Source organism: Somniosus microcephalus, unplaced genomic scaffold, assembly GCF_052327205.1.
Source record: "Somniosus microcephalus isolate GS21.2 unplaced genomic scaffold, FLI_Smic_1.0 unresolved_chr8, whole genome shotgun sequence".
Lineage (NCBI taxonomy): Eukaryota > Metazoa > Chordata > Chondrichthyes > Squaliformes > Somniosidae > Somniosus > Somniosus microcephalus.
This window is the reverse complement of record NW_028225186.1, coordinates 729,159-743,051: the sequence shown is the minus strand read 5'-3', so window position 1 is coordinate 743,051 and position 13,893 is coordinate 729,159. Positions and strand designations below refer to the sequence as shown.

General features: G+C 46.1%; 7 non-coding genes across 7 annotated transcripts; all 7 read left to right on the top strand.

The window, feature by feature from the left end:
* The first annotated feature begins 695 nt into the window (after positions 1–695).
* On the top strand, positions 696–766 carry trnag-gcc (transfer RNA glycine (anticodon GCC)). The gene has a single exon. It is a non-coding gene; the product is annotated as a tRNA-Gly (tRNA).
* Positions 767–2,803: 2,037 nt separating this feature from the next.
* On the top strand, positions 2,804–2,874 carry trnag-gcc (transfer RNA glycine (anticodon GCC)). The gene has a single exon. It is a non-coding gene; the product is annotated as a tRNA-Gly (tRNA).
* Positions 2,875–4,916: 2,042 nt separating this feature from the next.
* On the top strand, positions 4,917–4,987 carry trnag-gcc (transfer RNA glycine (anticodon GCC)). The gene has a single exon. It is a non-coding gene; the product is annotated as a tRNA-Gly (tRNA).
* A 934-nt stretch (positions 4,988–5,921) lies between these two features.
* Positions 5,922–5,993, top strand: trnae-uuc (transfer RNA glutamic acid (anticodon UUC)). The gene has a single exon. It is a non-coding gene; the product is annotated as a tRNA-Glu (tRNA).
* Positions 5,994–7,022: 1,029 nt separating this feature from the next.
* trnag-gcc (transfer RNA glycine (anticodon GCC)) lies at positions 7,023–7,093 on the top strand. Its single transcript has one exon. It is a non-coding gene; the product is annotated as a tRNA-Gly (tRNA).
* A 2,049-nt stretch (positions 7,094–9,142) lies between these two features.
* Positions 9,143–9,213, top strand: trnag-gcc (transfer RNA glycine (anticodon GCC)). The gene has a single exon. It is a non-coding gene; the product is annotated as a tRNA-Gly (tRNA).
* Positions 9,214–10,166: 953 nt separating this feature from the next.
* trnae-uuc (transfer RNA glutamic acid (anticodon UUC)) lies at positions 10,167–10,238 on the top strand. Its single transcript has one exon. It is a non-coding gene; the product is annotated as a tRNA-Glu (tRNA).
* The last annotated feature ends 3,655 nt before the right edge of the window (positions 10,239–13,893 follow it).

Below are 13,893 nucleotides of genomic sequence, written 5' to 3'. Positions count from 1 at the left end.
GTGATAACTTATCCTGATATTCATGAGGCCTTAACATTCGCTGCATAAGACAATTCTACCTCTGGTTACCATCCCTCCTGCCATTGGAAAGCGTTTGTCTTTATTTCCTCTATCAAAACCCATTGTAATTTTGCAAGCCTCTATTAAATTTCCTCTTAGCCTCCAGAGGAAAGCAATCCCAGCTTCTCCACACTATCCCTCGGGCCAAGACGTCAAACGGGTTCTGTATGTCTGATAGACATATATTTCAGCTACAGGGGAGTCAAAGGTTATGGGGAACGGGCGGCAAAGTTGCGTTGTGTCGAAGATCTCATCAGCCACGAACTTTTTAAAGGGCGGGCTCGAGGGGCCGAATGGCCCAATCCTGCTCCTATTTTTTCTTTTGGGGAAGGTTAGTTTCTTAATTATGTAATTTTTGAGCAGCTAAACAACGTTGGAAGGAAACTCCCACGGGACGTAGAAAAGTGCAAAATCTTAGCTCTACCGAGAGCTCATGCACCTGAGAGGTTAACCCTGTGTTTCTCTGTCCACAGATCTTCCAGGACCTTCGAAGTGTTTCCAGCATTTAATCAACAATTCCAGATGCAGTATCTGCTGCATCTTGCTTTTTATGTTAACGCAGTGTCCCCGCTTGTATTAACAAAAGTCAAAAATAAATTGTAGCTACCAGAAAATAGAATCGATTAAGTCGGCGTGCATTGGTGGTTCAGGGGTAGAATTCTCGCCTGCCACGCGGGAGACCCGGGTTCGATTCCCGGCCAATGCAGGCTAATTTTTTTAACAATCACATGAGCATAAATAATTTATTAGCTGTACCTGTGCAAGTGGATCAAGGGTATGAATGTTCTGCTCCTGTTGCTGTGCAACAGCTTTGAGGGGCTGAATGGCATCCTGTTCCTGTGTAACAGGCTCGATTCTTACTCTGACAGACATTGCTCACTTCCTCGTTAGTCTCGTTGTGAGTATCCCCGCCTGTCACGCGGGAGACCGGGGTGAATTTCCCCGACGGGAAGGAATTTTAACATCCCCAATTTTAAACGTTTTGGCAGCACCTTAAAGCGCTCCTTGGAAAAGATCAACAGCGAAAGATTGAACTTAAAACAATTTTAAACGGTGAGGAACTGCATAAAAACCTCCTGCATCAATTCCTCGTTAGCATAGTGTTCTCCTTCTGTTTGTCTTTTGTGCGGGGCACTGCGGAACGAGAGAGGACAGGGAAATGCAGATAACAGCGGGAGAAAGCACGTCTGATCTTTCAAGTGGACAGCACTGGCACGATTGGCCGAATGGCCTCACACTGTACTGCACGCCTCCATGAATCATATGGATATCTGAGACATACTCACACAAAGTGAGCACACATCTGTGTTCGTGCATATGTTTGAGTCTTTGTCTCAAGCAGTGCATTACTGTTTCCTCTGTATTGTGCTTGATATTTTGGTGCTGATTATTCAATATCCCGACGGCTTTTCTCTGACTGTGTATCTCTGAGAGAAGCACAGAAGCAAATAGATTTCAGGTGGACGCCTACACGCACTTGATGCTGTGGTTTCCTGAACATGTCCTTTGTGATCTCGCCTAAAAAATGTCATCTTGTACGAAAAGTTTGCCTGGCGTGAAAGTGACCTGAATTTCAAAGCAGCAAGGAGGAAAGACTGCCTTGTTCTGCTTGCTGGCAGGCCGCTTCTCACAACTTACCTGGTGGTCTAGTGGATAGGATTCGGCGCTTTCACCGCCGCGGCCCGGGTTCGATTCCCGGTCAGGGAACCAGTGCGTTTTCTGGCTGTTTGAAATGCCAGCAATCAAAGCACCCGCGCGAAACAATGCTTGCACCTCATCAACCTTTCAATTTTCCACACCGCTGCTGTTGCGTCAACAGTCAGCAGCGCATCATTCGGTACCGAGGAGCAGCATTCGCTTCATTGCCTCGCAGTGTCAGAACAGTCACGGTTATTATCCGTCTTCCATGTATTATTTTGCCGACTGCATCTCCCTAACAAACTTAGCTGATCACAGCACGGCTATCAGTCAACTCATTGCCAGTGTGAAAAATGCCACATTAGCAACGTGTGCAAGACTCGAATGACAGAGTAACTGGGCCGTGAAAACTTATCCTGATATTCATGAGGCCTTAACATTCGCTGCATAAGACAATTCTACCTCTGGTTACCATCCCTCCTGCCATTGGAAAGCGTTTGTCTTTATTTCCTCTATCAAAACCCATTGTAATTTTGCAAGCCTCTATTAAATTTCCTCTTAGCCTCCAGAGGAAAGCAATCCCAGCTTCTCCACACTATCCCTCGGGCCACACTGTAAGACGTCAAACGGGTTCTGTATGTCTGATAGACATATATTTCAGCTACAGGGGAGTCAAAGGTTATGGGGAACGGGCGGCAAAGTTGCGTTGTGTCGAAGATCTCATCAGCCACGAACTTTTTAAAGGGCGGGCTCGAGGGGCCGAATGGCCCAATCCTGCTCCTATTTTTTCTTTTGGGGAAGGTTAGTTTCTTAATTATGTAATTTTTGAGCAGCTAAACAACGTTGGAAGGAAACTCCCACGGGACGTAGAAAAGTGCAAAATCTTAGCTCTACCGAGAGCTCATGCACCTGAGAGGTTAACCCTGTGTTTCTCTGTCCACAGATCTTCCAGGACCTTCGAAGTGTTTCCAGCATTTAATCAACAATTCCAGATGCAGTATCTGCTGCATCTTGCTTTTTATGTTAACGCAGTGTCCCCGCTTGTATTAACAAAAGTCAAAAATAAATTGTAGCTACCAGAAAATAGAATCGATTAAGTCGGCGTGCATTGGTGGTTCAGGGGTAGAATTCTCGCCTGCCACGCGGGAGACCCGGGTTCGATTCCCGGCCAATGCAGGCTAATATTTTTAACAATCACATGAGCATAAATAATTTATTAGCTGTACCTGTGCAAGTGGATCAAGGGTATGAATGTTCTGCTCCTGTTGCTGTGCAACAGCTTTGAGGGGCTGAATGGCATCCTGTTCCTGTGTAACAGGCTCGATTCTTACTCTGACAGACATTACATTGCTCACTTCCTCGTTAGTCTCGTTGTGAGTATCCCCGCCTGTCACGCGGGAGACCGGGGTGAATTTCCCCGACGGGAAGGAATTTTAACATCCCCAATTTTAAACGTTTTGGCAGCACCTTAAAGCGCTCCTTGGAAAAGATCAACAGCGAAAGATTGAACCTAAAACAATTTTAAACGGTGAGGAACTGCATAAAAACCTCCTGCATCAATTCCTCGTTAGCATAGTGTTCTCCTTCTGTTTGTCTTTTGTGCGGGGCACTGCGGAACGAGAGAGGACAGGGAAATGCAGATAACAGCGGGAGAAAGCACGTCTGATCTTTCAAGTGGACAGCACTGGCACGATTGGCCGAATGGCCTCACACTGTACTGCACGCCTCCATGAATCATATGGATATCTGAGACATACTCACACAAAGTGAGCACACATCTGTGTTCGTGCATATGTTTGAGTCTTTGTCTCAAGCAGTGCATTACTGTTTCCTCTGTATTGTGCTTGATATTTTGGTGCTGATTATTCAATATCCCGACGGCTTTTCTCTGACTGTGTATCTCTGAGAGAAGCACAGAAGCAAATAGATTTCAGGTGGACGCCTACACGCACTTGATGCTGTGGTTTCCTGAACATGTCCTTTGTGATCTCGCCTAAAAAATGTCATCTTGTACGAAAAGTTTGCCTGGCGTGAAAGTGACCTGAATTTCAAAGCAGCAAGGAGGAAAGACTGCCTTGTTCTGCTTGCTGGCAGGCCGCTTCTCACAACTTACCTGGTGGTCTAGTGGATAGGATTCGGCGCTTTCACCGCCGCGGCCCGGGTTCGATTCCCGGTCAGGGAACCAGTGCGTTTTCTGGCTGTTTGAAATGCCAGCAATCAAAGCACCCGCGCGAAACAATGCTTGCACCTCATCAACCTTTCAATTTTCCACACCGCTGCTGTTGCGTCAACAGTCAGCAGCGCATCATTCGGTACCGAGGAGCAGCATTCGCTTCATTGCCTCGCAGTGTCAGAACAGTCACGGTTATTATCCGTCTTCCATGTATTATTTTGCCGACTGCATCTCCCTAACAAACTTAGCTGATCACAGCACGGCTATCAGTCAACTCATTGCCAGTGTGAAAAATGCCACATTAGCAACGTGTGCAAGACTCGAATGACAGAGTAACTGGGCCGTGAAAACTTATCCTGATATTCATGAGGCCTTAACATTCGCTGCATAAGACAATTCTACCTCTGGTTACCATCCCTCCTGCCATTGGAAAGCGTTTGTCTTTATTTCCTCTATCAAAACCCATTGTAATTTTGCAAGCCTCTATTAAATTTCCTCTTAGCCTCCAGAGGAAAGCAATCCCAGCTTCTCCACACTATCCCTCGGGCCACACTGTAAGACGTCAAACGGGTTCTGTATGTCTGATAGACATATATTTCAGCTACAGGGGAGTCAAAGGTTATGGGGAACGGGCGGCAAAGTTGCGTTGTGTCGAAGATCTCATCAGCCACGAACTTTTTAAAGGGCGGGCTCGAGGGGCCGAATGGCCCAATCCTGCTCCTATTTTTTCTTTTGGGGAAGGTTAGTTTCTTAATTATGTAATTTTTGAGCAGCTAAACAACGTTGGAAGGAAACTCCCACGGGACGTAGAAAAGTGCAAAATCTTAGCTCTACCGAGAGCTCATGCACCTGAGAGGTTAACCCTGTGTTTCTCTGTCCACAGATCTTCCAGGACCTTCGAAGTGTTTCCAGCATTTAATCAACAATTCCAGATGCAGTATCTGCTGCATCTTGCTTTTTATGTTAACGCAGTGTCCCCGCTTGTATTAACAAAAGTCAAAAATAAATTGTAGCTACCAGAAAATAGAATCGATTAAGTCGGCGTGCATTGGTGGTTCAGGGGTAGAATTCTCGCCTGCCACGCGGGAGACCCGGGTTCGATTCCCGGCCAATGCAGGCTAATATTTTTAACAATCACATGAGCATAAATAATTTATTAGCTGTACCTGTGCAAGTGGATCAAGGGTATGAATGTTCTGCTCCTGTTGCTGTGCAACAGCTTTGAGGGGCTGAATGGCATCCTGTTCCTGTGTAACAGGCTCGATTCTTACTCTGACAGACATTACATTGCTCACTTCCTCGTTAGTCTCGTTGTGAGTATCCCCGCCTGTCACGCGGGAGACCGGGGTGAATTTCCCCGACGGGAAGGAATTTTAACATCCCCAATTTTAAACGTTTTGGCAGCACCTTAAAGCGCTCCTTGGAAAAGATCAACAGCGAAAGATTGAACCTAAAACAATTTTAAACGGTGAGGAACTGCATAAAAACCTCCTGCATCAATTCCTCGTTAGCATAGTGTTCTCCTTCTGTTTGTCTTTTGTGCGGGGCACTGCGGAACGAGAGAGGACAGGGAAATGCAGATAACAGCGGGAGAAAGCACGTCTGATCTTTCAAGTGGACAGCACTGGCACGATTGGCCGAATGGCCTCACACTGTACTGCACGCCTCCATGAATCATATGGATATCTGAGACATACTCACACAAAGTGAGCACACATCTGTGTTCGTGCATATGTTTGAGTCTTTGTCTCAAGCAGTGCATTACTGTTTCCTCTGTATTGTGCTTGATATTTTGGTGCTGATTATTCAATATCCCGACGGCTTTTCTCTGACTGTGTATCTCTGAGAGAAGCACAGAAGCAAATAGATTTCAGGTGGACGCCTACACGCACTTGATGCTGTGGTTTCCTGAACATGTCCTTTGTGATCTCGCCTAAAAAATGTCATCTTGTACGAAAAGTTTGCCTGGCGTGAAAGTGACCTGAATTTCAAAGCAGCAAGGAGGAAAGACTGCCTTCTTCTGCTTGCTGGCAGGCCGCTTCTCACAACTTCCCTGGTGGTCTAGTGGATAGGATTCGGCGCTTTCACCGCCGCGGCCCGGGTTCGATTCCCGGTCAGGGAACCAGTGCGTTTTCTGGCTGTTTGAAATGCCAGCAATCAAAGCACCCGCGCGAAACAATGCTTGCACCTCATCAGCCTTTCAATTTTCCACACCGCTGCTGTTGCCTCAACAGTCAGCAGCGCATCATTCGGTACCGAGGTGCAGCATTCGCTTCCTTGCCTCGCAGTCTCAGAACAGTCACGGTTATTATCCGTCTTCCATGTATTATTTTGCCGACTGCATCTCCCTAACAAACTTACCTGATCACAGCACGGCTATCAGGCAACTCATTGCCAGTGTGAAAAATGCCACATTAGCAACGTGTGCAAGACTCGAATGACAGAGTAACTGGGCCGTGATAACTTATCCTGATATTCATGAGGCCTTAACATTCGCTGCATAAGACAATTCTACCTCTGGTTACCATCCCTCCTGCCATTGGAAAGCGTTTGTCTTTATTTCCTCTATCAAAACCCATTGTAATTTTGCAAGCCTCTATTAAATTTCCTCTTAGCCTCCAGAGGAAAGCAATCCCAGCTTCTCCACACTATCCCTCGGGCCAAGACGTCAAACGGGTTCTGTATGTCTGATAGACATATATTTCAGCTACAGGGGAGTCAAAGGTTATGGGGAACGGGCGGCAAAGTTGCGTTGTGTCGAAGATCTCATCAGCCACGAACTTTTTAAAGGGCGGGCTCGAGGGGCCGAATGGCCCAATCCTGCTCCTATTTTTTCTTTTGGGGAAGGTTAGTTTCTTAATTATGTAATTTTTGAGCAGCTAAACAACGTTGGAAGGAAACTCCCACGGGACGTAGAAAAGTGCAAAATCTTAGCTCTACCGAGAGCTCATGCACCTGAGAGGTTAACCCTGTGTTTCTCTGTCCACAGATCTTCCAGGACCTTCGAAGTGTTTCCAGCATTTAATCAACAATTCCAGATGCAGTATCTGCTGCATCTTGCTTTTTATGTTAACGCAGTGTCCCCGCTTGTATTAACAAAAGTCAAAAATAAATTGTAGCTACCAGAAAATAGAATCGATTAAGTCGGCGTGCATTGGTGGTTCAGGGGTAGAATTCTCGCCTGCCACGCGGGAGACCCGGGTTCGATTCCCGGCCAATGCAGCCTAATTTTTTTAACAATTCATTTCATAGCAAACACATCACATGAGCATAAATAATTTATTAGCTGTACCTGTGCAAGTGGATCAAGGGTATGAATGTTCTGCTCCTGTTGCTGTGCAACAGCTTTGAGGGGCTGAATGGCATCCTGTTCCTGTGTAACAGGCTCGATTCTTACTCTGACAGACATTGCATTGCTCACTTCCTCGTTAGTCTCGTTGTGAGTATCCCCGCCTGTCACGCGGGGGACCGGGGTGAAATTCCCCGACGGGAAGGAATTTTAACATCCCCAATTTTAAACGTTTTGGCAGCACCTTAAAGCGCTCCTTGGAAAAGATCAACAGCGAAAGATTGAACCTAAAACAATTTTAAACGGTGAGGAACTGCATAAAAACCTCCTGCATCAATTCCTCGTTAGCATAGTGTTCTCCTTCTGTTTGTCTTTTGTGCGGGGCACTGCGGAACGAGAGAGGACAGGGAAATGCAGATAACAGCGGGAGAAAGCACGTCTGATCTTTCAAGTGGACAGCACTGGCACGATTGGCCGAATGGCCTCACACTGTACTGCACGCCTCCATGAATCATATGGATATCTGAGACATACTCACACAAAGTGAGCACACATCTGTGTTCGTGCATATGTTTGAGTCTTTGTCTCAAGCAGTGCATTACTGTTTCCTCTGTATTGTCCTTGATATTTTGGTGCTGATTATTCAATATCCCGACGGCTTTCTCTGACTGTGTATCTCTGAGAGAAGCACAGAAGCAAATAGATTTCAGGTGGACGCCTACACGCACTTGATGCTGTGGTTTCCTGAACATGTCCTTTGTGATCTCGCCTAAAAAATGTCATCTTGTACGAAAAGTTTGCCTGGCGTGAAAGTGACCTGAATTTCAAAGCAGCAAGGAGGAAAGACAGCCTTGTTCTGCTTGCTGGCAGGCCGCTTCTCACAGCTTCCCTGGTGGTCTAGTGGATAGGATTCGGCGCTTTCACCGCCGCGGCCCGGGTCAGGGAACCAGTGCGTTTTCTGGCTGTTTGAAATGCCAGCAATCAAAGCACCCGCGCGAAACAATGCTTGCACCTCATCAACCTTTCAATTTTCCACACCGCTGCTGTTGCCTCAACAGTCAGCAGCGCATCATTCGGTACCGAGGTGCAGCATTCTCTTCCTTGCCTCGCAGTGTCAGAACAGTCACGGTTATTATCCGTCTTCCATGTATTATTTTGCCGACTGCATCTCCCTAACAAACTTAGCTGATCACAGCACGGCTATCAGTCAACTCATTGCCAGTGTGAAAAATGCCACATTAGCAACGTGTGCAAGACTCGAATGACAGAGTAACTGGGCCGTGATAACTTATCCTGATATTCATGAGGCCTTAACATTCGCTGCATAAGACAATTCTACCTCTGGTTACCATCCCTCCTGCCATTGGAAAGCGTTTGTCTTTATTTCCTCTATCAAAACCCATTGTAATTTTGCAAGCCTCTATTAAATTTCCTCTTAGCCTCCAGAGGAAAGCAATCCCAGCTTCTCCACACTATCCCTCCGGCCACACTGTAAGACGTCAAACGGGTTCTGTATGTCTGATAGACATATATTTCAGCTACAGTGGAGTCAAAGGTTATGGGGAACGGGCGGCAAAGTTGCGTTGTGTCGAAGATCTCATCAGCCACGAACTTTTTAAATGGCGGGCTCCAGGGGCCGAATGGCCCAATCCTGCTCCTATTTTTTCTTTTGGGGAAGGTTAGTTTCTTAATTATGTAATTTTTGAGCAGCTAAACAACGTTGGAAGGAAACTCCCACGGGACGTAGAAAAGTGCAAAATCTTAGCTCTACCGAGAGCTCATGCACCTGAGAGGTTAACCCTGTGTTTCTCTGTCCACAGATCTTCCAGGACCTTCGAAGTGTTTCCAGCATTTAATCAACAATTCCAGATGCAGTATCTGCTGCATCTTGCTTTTTATGTTAACGCAGTGTCCCCGCTTGTATTAACAAAAGTCAAAAATAAATTGTAGCTACCAGAAAATAGAATTGATTAAGTCGGCGTGCATTGGTGGTTCAGGGGTAGAATTCTCGCCTGCCACGCGGGAGACCCGGGTTCGATTCCCGGCCAATGCAGCCTAATTTTTTTAACAATTCATTTCATAGCAAACACATCACATGAGCATAAATAATTTATTAGCTGTACCTGTGCAACTGGATCAAGGGTATGAATGTTCTGCTCCTGTTGCTGTGCAACAGCTTTGAGGGGCTGAATGGCATCCTGTTCCTGTGTAACAGGCTCGATTCTTACTCTGACAGACATTGCATTGCTCACTTCCTCGTTAGTCTCGTTGTGAGTATCCCCGCCTGTCACGCGGGAGATTGGGGTGAAATTCCCCGACGGGAAGGAATTTTAACATCCCCAATTTTAAACGTTTTGGCAGCACCTTAAAGCGCTCCTTGGAAAAGATCAACAGCGAATGATTGAACCTAAAACAATTTTAAACGGTGAGGAACTGCATAAAAACCTCCTGCATCAATTCCTCGTTAGCATAGTGTTCTCCTTCTGTTTGTCTTTTGTGCGGGGCACTGCGGAACGAGAGAGGACAGGGAAATGCAGATAACAGAGGGAGAAAGCACGTCTGATCTTTCAAGTGGACAGCACTGGCACGATTGGCCGAATGGCCTCACACTGTACTGCACGCCTCCATGAATCATATGGATATCTGAGACATACTCACACAAAGTGAGCACACATCTGTGTTCGTGCATATGTTTGGGTATTTGTCTCAAGCAGTGCATTACTGTTTCCTCTGTATTGTCCTTGATATTTTGGTGCTGATTATTCAATATCCCGACGGCTTTCTCTGACTGTGTATCTCTGAGAGAAGCACAGAAGCAAAAAGATTTCAGGTGGACGCCTACACGCACTTGATGCTGTGGTTTCCTGAACATGTCCTTTGTGATCTCGCCTAAAAAATGTCATCTTGTACGAAAAGTTTGCCTGGCGTGAAAGTGACCTGAATTTCAAAGCAGCAAGGAGGAAAGACTGCCTTGTTCTGCTTGCTGGCAGGCCGCTTCTCACAGCTTCCCTGGTGGTCTAGTGGATAGGATTCGGCGCTTTCACCGCCGCGGCCCGGGTTCGATTCCCGGTCAGGGAACCTGTGCGTTTTCTGGCTGTTTGAAATGCCAGCAATCAAAGCACCCGCGCGAAACAATGCTTGCACCTCATCAACCTTTCAATTTTCCACACCGCTGCTGTTGCCTCAACAGTCAGCAGCGCATCATTCGGTACCGAGGTGCAGCATTCGCTTCCTTGCCTCGCAGTGTCAGAACAGTCACGGTTATTATCCGTCTTCCATGTATTATTTTGCCGACTGCATCTCCCTAACAAACTTAGCTTATCACAGCACGGCTATCAGTCAACTCATTGCCAGTGTGAAAAATGCCACATTAGCAACGTGTGCAAGACTCGAATGACAGAGTAACTGGGCCGTGATAACTTATCCTGATATTCATGAGGCCTTAACATTCGCTGCATAAGACAATTCTACCTCTGGTTACCATCCCTCCTGCCATTGGAAAGCGTTTGTCTTTATTTCCTCTATCAAAACCCATTGTAATTTTGCAAGCCTCTATTAAATTTCCTCTTAGCCTCCAGAGGAAAGCAATCCCAGCTTCTCCACACTATCCCTCGGGCCACACTGTAAGACGTCAAACGGGTTCTGTATGTCTGATAGACATATATTTCAGCTACAGGGGAGTCAAAGGTTATGGGGAACGGGCGGCAAAGTTGCGTTGTGTCGAAGATCTCATCAGCCACGAACTTTTTAAATGGCGGGCTCGAGGGGCCGAATGGCCCAATCCTGCTCCTATTTTTTCTTTTGGGGAAGGTTAGTTTCTTAATTATGTAATTTTTGAGCAGCTAAACAACGTTGGAAGGAAACTCCCACGGGACGTAGAAAAGTGCAAAATCTTAGCTCTACCGAGAGCTCATGCACCTGAGAGGTTAACCCTGTGTTTCTCTGTCCACAGATCTTCCAGGACCTTCGAAGTGTTTCCAGCATTTAATCAACAATTCCAGATGCAGTATCTGCTGCATATTGCTTTTTATGTCAACGCAGTGTCCCCGCTTGTATTAACAAAAGTCAAAAATAAATTGTAGCTACCAGAAAATAGAATCGATTAAGTCGGCGTGCATTGGTGGTTCAGGGGTAGAATTCTCGCCTGCCACGCGGGAGACCCGGGTTCGATTCCCGGCCAATGTAGGCTAATTTTTTTAACAATTCATTTCATAGCAAACACATGAGCATAAATAATTTATTAGCTGTACCTGTGCAAGTGGATCAAGGGTATGAATGTTCTGCTCCTGTTGCTGTGCAACAGCTTTGAGGGGCTGAATGGCATCCTGTTCCTGTGTAACAGGCTCGATTCTTACTCTGACAGACATTGCTTTGCTCACTTCCTCGTTAGTCTCGTTGTGAGTATCCCCGCCTGTCACGCGGGAGACCGGGGTGAAATTCCCCGACGGGAAGGAATTTTAACATCCCCAATTTTAAACGTTTTGGCAGCACCTTAAAGCGCTCCTTGGAAAAGATCAACAGCGAAAGATTGAACCTAAAACAATTTTAAACGGTGAGGAACTGCATAAAAACCTCCTGCATCAATTACTCGTTAGCATAGTGATCTCCTTCTATTTGTCTTTTGTGCGGGGCACTGCGGAACGAGAGAGGACAGGGAAATGCAGATAACAGCGGGAGAAAGCACGTCTGATCTTTCAAGTGGACAGCACTGGCACGATTGGCCGAATGGCCTCACACTGTACTGCACGCCTCCATGAATCATATGGATATCTGAGACATACTCACACAAAGTGAGCACACATCTGTGTTCGTGCATATGTTTGAGTCTTTGTCTCAAGCAGTGCATTACTGTTTCCTCTGTATTGTCCTTGATATTTTGGTGCTGATTATTCAATATCCCGACGGCTTTTCTCTGACTGTGTATCTCTGAGAGAAGCACAGAAGCAAATAGATTTCAGGTGGACGCCTACACGCACTTGATGCTGTGGTTTCCTGAACATGTCCTTTGTGATCTCGCCTAAAAAATGTCATCTTGTACGAAAAGTTTGCCTGGCGTGAAAGTGACCTGAATTTCAAAGCAGCAAGGAGGAAAGACTGCCTTGTTCTGCTTGCTGGCAGGCCGCTTCTCACAGCTTCCCTGATGGTCTAGTGGATAGGATTCGGCGCTTTCACAGCCGCGGCCCGGGTTCGATTCCCGGTCAGAGAACCAGTGCGTTTTCTGGCTGTTTGAAATGCCAGCAATCAAAGCACCCGCGCGAAACAATACTTGCACCTCATCAACCTTTCAATTTTCCACACCGCTGCTGTTGCCTCAACAGTCAGCAGCGCATCATTCGGTACCGAGGTTGCAGCATTCGCTTCCTTGCCTCGCAGTGTCAGAACAGTCACGGTTATTATCCGTCTTCCATGTTTTATCTTACCGACTGCATCTCCCTAACAAACTTAGCTGATCACAGCACGGCTATCAGTCAACTCATTGCCAGTGTGAAAAATTAGCATCGTGTGTAAGACTGGAATGAGAGAATACCTTGGCCGTGATAACTTATTCAGATATTTATTATGCCTTAACACTTGCTACATAAGACAATTCTCCCTCTGCTTACCATCTCTCCTGCCACTGGAAAGCGTTTCCCTTTATTTCATCTATCAAAACCCCTTGTAATTTTGCAAGCCTCTATTACATTTCCTCTTAGCCTTCAGAGGAAAGCAGTCCCAGCTTCGCCACACTATCAACATAACTGAAGTTGCTTATCCCTCGGGCCACTCTGTAAGTCGTCAAACGGGCTCTGTATGTCTGGCGGAGATAGATATATATTTCAGCCACAGGGGAGTCAAGCTTTATGGGGAGCGGGTAGCAAAGTGGCGTTGTGTTGGAGATCTCATCAGCCATGAAATTATTAAATGGCGAGTTAGGCTCGAGGGGCCGAATGGCCCAATCCTGCACCTATTTATTATTTTGGGGAAGGTTAGTTTCTTAATTATCTAATTTTTGAGCAGCTTAACAACTTTGGATGGAAACTCACACGGGAACTACAAAACCGCAAAATTTTATCTCTGCCGAGAGCTCATGGTCCTGAAAGATTAACACTGTGTTTCTCTGTCCACAGATGTTCCAGGACCGTCGGAGTGTTTCCAGCATTTAATCAACAATTCCAGATCCAGCATCTGCTGCATCTTGCTTTTTATGTTAACGCAGTGTCCTCGCTTGTATTAACAAAAGTCAAAATTAAATTGTAGCTACCAGAAAATGGAATCGGCTGATCCTGTGTGCATTGGTGGTGCAGGGGTAGAATTCTCGCCTGCCAGCGTAGCAAAACCTGGGTTCGAATCTTGGTCAATGCAGCGTAATTTTTTAACAATTTATATCATAGCAAACACATCACATGAAGCATTAATAATATATTAGCTGTACCTGTGCAACTGGGTCAAGGTTATGAATGTTCTGCTCCTGTTCCTGTGCAACTGGTTTGAGGGGCTGAATGGCATCCTGTTGCTGTGTAACTGGCTCGATCCCAATTTTAAACCTTTGGGCAGCACATTAAAGTGCTCCTTCGAAAAGAATAACAGAATAAAAATGAACCTAAAATAATTTTAAACGGTGGAGATCTGTATAACAACTTCCTGCATCAATTCCTCGTTCGTGTTTTCTTTCTGTTTGTCTTTTGTGCGGGGCACTGCGGAAGGAGAGAGGACAGGGAAATGTAGATAACAGCGGAAGAAAGCACGTCTGCTC